Here is a 6,000-nt window from a genome sequence, read left to right on the forward strand (position 1 = left end):
TGTCCAAATGACCATATTTTAAAACTGCAAATGACTAAAACTGCAAACCCACAAACTGCAAATGACTAAAACTGCAAACACAAACTGCAAACAAGACTAAATGATTCAAAAGTTGTCATACATACCAAGTTCCCACATGTTCACACAAAAGATACATGACTTAATAACTAGAGTTAAACAGTTTGACATGCATACCAAATCAGTTTGACACAAACTGTTAACATAACAGTTTGAAACAAACTGCAAAAAACGTCAACTGATCTAAACTAAAGTTAACCTAAGAAGCTTCTGGTTCTGCCCCATCCTTAGCCTTTGAAGACTGACCACAGCTCCTCCTGTTATATCCAACTTTCTTGCAGATTTGATAAGTCAAAGAGTTCCCCTTCCTGGATAGCTTTCCAGTTTTTGCGAGTGTGTTAGTTAAATTTTCAACCACCACTGCAGCCTTGACCTTCTTTTTTTCCTGTGATGCAGCCCTGGCCTCTTCTACCTCCACTGCAGACTTTTTTCTTTTCTTTTTTGGCCTCCCAACCTGGGCATGATACTTTGGAGGAATCAAGGTGGTTGGGCATGCAGATTTAGGCCATAAGTCACTGCCATTCACTGGTTCAACAGTATGCTTGTACACCTCTTTCCAAGTCTCTAGCCAGTAAACCGGATGAACCCATTTTTCCGAAACACCATCACCTCTACCATGCAATCCCATATCCCAGATACATGCAACTGCATGTCTACAAGGGATACCTGTGAGATCCCATCTTCTACAAGAGCAGGTCCTTTCATCCAAACTCACAACCCTTTGGTCTTGGTGGTCATTAAAGTGTGTGCTGACCTGATACTTTGACCCTCTAGTCCAAATCACAGTGTACTCTGCAGTTTCATTCTTGATAGTTTGCAACAATTCACTTGTAGTCCCTTCATAAGCCCCTACATAACTACTATCAGTTTTATCCTCATCATCAGTTTTATTCTCATCATCAGTTTTATCTTCATCATGCTTACCACTGTCCATGTAACTTTCTTGTTCACTCAAGTCAACATATTCAGGTTCTCTAACATCATTTTCTACATCCTGTTTAGGATTTTTCTTAATATGTTGAATATAAAGATCAAGCACCTTGTTTGTTTTAACATATTCAAGCAGTCTAATGAAGTCAGTGTTACTGCCTAAGGGCCTTAAACCTAACATTAAATCTTCTCCTGAAACCCTAAATGGTATACCACAACATCCTCTTCAGAATAGCCTAACTCTACAAGTATATCATTCAACATTGTCACAGATAAAAAGTCAGAATCCACCTTGTCAATGTGGTCTACCTGACCCCCACTGTAGTCAAAATCATCCTCATCAGCGAAATTACCTCCATGATGAAGTCTCGGCGTGAAAAATCCAGGTCGATTAGCTGTATATTAACAAAAAAACTTTTCAGAGATCGATTCAACTGACTTTGCCCTAACAATTTTGAAAGAAAAAACATGAAATACGTACCATATTTTACTTCAGGATCAAATATTGTGCCTTCTCTTCGGACGCACCAGTTCCAGTCTTCGTCATCCATTGTTAGGGTTTGAGTAGGAGAAGGGAACCAGGTTGAGGAAGGAAGAAGATGATGGGGTTTGAGTAGGGTTTGATCGAAACAGGGGCTTTTAAGGGGGTTTTTTTTATTTTCTTTAATATAAATTGTTTAATAATAATATAGAATGACAATTTTGCCCTTGTTTGAAATAAGGATAAAGACAAATTTCAGTAAAAAATTGATAAAATTTGGCTTTTTTTTAATTTGGACTAAAATGGCAAAAAAATGCAAAACTCAGGGACCCAGATTTAAAAAATTTGGAATTTGGACTAAAGTGGCAAAAGTAAGCAAACCTCGGGAACCATTTTGGCTATTAACTCTTTACCCTACTTTATAACAAAAAATAAAATACATGTCTCTGTATCGAACTGAAAATTTGGAAGGAAAGATATGTTCTAAAAAGGAAAATTGGTATTTAATAAACCAACCTTTGCCCAGTTGGTAAATAATAATCCAACCTACAGAATTGGTAGAGAATAATCCTACGTTTTAACTTGTTGGCTCTGAACGAACTTCTCTGGTTAAAAGTTAACAGAGTTAGTGTTTTTGATGATGTGGCTAATTTTTTTGATTATGTGGCTAATGGGTGATGACTATGCATAGCTTATGTGTTTAAAACATTACCTAGTCTTGAAATTACCATTTTAACCCCAACCCTTATAAATCCCCTTCTTCTTCTTCGATCGTCATTTTAACCCCAACCCTAGAACAGCCGATTGAAAGAAATGCCTTCTTCATCTTCTTCAAACACATCTCAATCGCATAAAGCTAGGATTTTTAGTGTTGATTTGGAAGGCAATGTGTACTGCCATCATTATCGGCTGGCTGTCAGGAGGGTTGCAGGGCATCGTAGTTCAAGAGCAGGACATGAGTTTTATGGATGTCCACTTTGGCCTGTAAGTTTAGTAATTCTTTCTTCAATTTTTCAATTCTAGCAACTGACAACATTATTAATCCTCATAGAGAGAGGATTGTAAATTTTTCATATGGAAAGAACAGGTGGATGAAACACTATCATGTGGAGTGAACATCAGTCAAACAAACAGGCACATAATCCAAAAGAATGAAGCATTGGAGATGAAGCTTTCGAATTTGGAAATGGAGAAGTTGATTTTGGAAGAAGAAAACAAAAAATTGAAGCACAAGTTGAAAGTGTCAAAATGCCCTGCTAGCCCTTATGTGATAGTATTAGTTCTGTTGTTTGTTTGTTTTAAATGCATCTTTGGTCATTGAAGTGTATCACAATTAGGGAACTGAATATGTAATGGTTATGTAATGACTTTTGAAATGTAATGGTTATGAAGTGTCTTATGAAATGTATTGAATGTTGATGGTATATGACCAAATGTACAGGTTAATTACAACTTGAATGCTATATGACCAAATGTACAGGTTAATTACCACTTGAATGCTATATGAACAAATGCATGCTATGTGACCATATTGACCAAATGTACATTAAACATCCAAAATACCATTCCATTAAACATCCAAAACATCGAAAACATCCAAAACATTACAAACATCCATTTGTTTAAGACATTACAAACTGAAATTAAACATCCAAAACATCATGCAAATACCATTCCATTAAACATCCAAAACATCATGCAAGGTGAACAACTCCTCGACTAGGCTGCTGAGTGGACACAGTAGATTGCTGAGTACTGACCTGACCAGCAGCATTTTTCCTTGGCCTTCCCCTGCCTCTTTTTGTTCCAGCAACATCAACAGTAGTATTGACCTGACCAGCAGCATCTTTCCTAGGCCTACCCCTTCCCCTTACCCTTTTAGGTTCACTAACTACCTTACCCTTTTCTGGACATCTCCTTTTGTTATGTTCCTTGCTCCCACAACCACTGCAAGTCATTGTCATACCATGCCTGGTCAGCTTCCCTGGTTTCTTTGGATTTTCATGTGGATCCTTTTTCCTGTTCTTCTTTGGTCTTCCTGGGCCTATTTTAACAGGTGGGGGGTCCAATGGAAGGTCAACTACAGGCCAGTATTTCTCTGATGGTAAGGGGGTATTGTGTAGTCATATGCTTTGAGGTACATCTCCTTTTTATAGCTTTCATGAACAAATTCCTCAGCCTCCCTACCCAAGAAACCAGCAACAGCACACATATGGTAACATGGCAACCCAGTCAAATCCCACTTCCTACATGAACAACTCTTGTTCTCTATATCCACAGACACATCATCAAATCCCTTCACCTGAAACAGTGTGGCACTAGATGGGGACACTTCACACCTCCAAGCCTTATCCTTCTCCTTATCAAGTTTCCCCTGAATCCTAGGACAAACAGTCACAGTCTTAGCCAACATCCACTTTTTCTTCCTAGCCAACCTTGTCATTATTGCAAGTCTAATATCTTCTAACATGTTTATGATATGCTTTGACCTTGACTTAATGATAAACCCATTGAATGTTTCTGCCATGTTGCTTACCACCACATCTGACTTTATATCAGTGCTTAGATAGCATCTACAGAAGTAGCTTGGGTTCTGCTTAATAAATGCTTCACTTGCTTCGGTTGACAACTGTTTCATTTCTTCTATAGCAGCCTTGAAATCTGGTTCACAGTATGCTCTAACTGCCTTCCAAAATACCTCCTTTACAGTAGTGCTCTTTCATTGACCCATGCAACTTCATGTGTGCACTCCTCTTTGTGTTATAAGCAAACCAATTATTTACTATTACCTTGTACTTCTCCTTAACTGCATCTTGAATCTCCTTAGCTGACAGATGAGGTTTAGCTTTAAACACTTCCAAAAACTGGTCTGCTACAAATTCTGATGTTAGTTGTCTATTCTTGGCCATGTTTCTCTGACAAGTATGAGTGCTGGAAACAGTTCTAACCAAATAACAACCCTTCCTATCATACGATGTACCATACAACTTAAATGGACAATTTTTGCTGCAAATCACACCTATCCTACCATGCCTTTTCTTATCACTGACAGCTATTTTCAGATCTCTACCATTTGCTACTGCATACAACTTAATTGCAGCCTTGAAAGCCTCTCTACTAGCAAATCTAGTCCCAGGCACCCACTTCCACTTAGTCCAGTCTGTACATTCGGTTGCAACTGGCACATTTACCTTGTGTTTCTTACCAAGGATATCATCATCTTCACTTTCACCTGGGGAGTTTACTTCACCTTCAGAATCTTCATAACTACTGTGGTCACTTGCTTGGTCAACAGTTCCTTGTTCTGTTAGATCTTGCAAGGCAACAGTTCCTTGTTCTGTTAGATCTTCAGGTGCATACAACAACTTGTTTAGTAATTCATTCTTCAATTCCTCATCTTCTTGTGTTACTTTTCGAATAGTTGCAACAGATTCTTTGTACTCATCATCATCTGTATCTGCTTCAGAACCAAAATCATCATCTAAACCAACATCATCTTCAAAACCATCATCAACTCCTACACCAACATCATCTTGTAAACCATCATCAACTCCCACACCAACATCATCTTCTAAACCATCATCAACTCCTACACCAACATCCTCTTTGTACTCATCATCATCTGTATCAGCTTCTGAACTAACATCATCTTCAACTACTGTTGGTGTTATAGGTGGTGTAGGTGTGACAACTGAAACCCTTCTAGCTAAGGATTTGGTTAACTTACCTGTAGGTCTGGAAGTTGTAGTGGGCTCATCTGGGCTAGGGTTTGTTAGTGGGCTCATCTGGATCTGGGCTATTTCTTTGGGCTTTTCATTTGCCTTAACAGAACCACCATCAGCATAAAGGTAAAGCAAACGGCTGAAGTCACCACCCAAACCATTTAACATTTCCATTACATCTTTGTCGTTCTTCAGCACAACTAACCCATTATCCAATTTCTTTCCAACAGGCAAGTATTGCAGTTGAAAATCATCTTTTTCATATGATTTGAAATCCATTACACAACCAGTTAACTCAAAGTAGGAAATTTTATCAATCTCAACTTCAAAATAGTCAATTAACCCTCCTACATAACTTAATTTTTTCCCCTTTTTTTTGAACATACCTCCATGCGATAGCTGTACATACATACGGTCACGAGCTGCCATTAAACCCTAAAAAACGATAGAAGGAGATGATCGAAATTACCTTCAAAAACGAAAATGATGAACTCGTTAATGGAGAAATGGAGAGAGTATTACCTGAGAGAGAAGATGAAGATCGCTTGTGAAGGTGAAATGAACCGTTCAATAATGACAATTTAGGGTTAAAAAGTTAAAGTCATATTTTATATAGGGGAGGTACTCTTAATTCCACATAAGCATGCATAGTCATCACCCATTAGCCACATAATCAAAAAAATTAGCCACATCATCAAAAACACTAACTCTGTTAACTTTTAACCAGAGAAGTTCGTTCAGAGCCAACAAGTTAAAACGTAGGATTATTCTCTACCAATTCTGTAGGTT

Source organism: Helianthus annuus, chromosome 3 (assembly GCF_002127325.2).
Source record: "Helianthus annuus cultivar XRQ/B chromosome 3, HanXRQr2.0-SUNRISE, whole genome shotgun sequence".
NCBI lineage: Eukaryota > Viridiplantae > Streptophyta > Magnoliopsida > Asterales > Asteraceae > Helianthus > Helianthus annuus.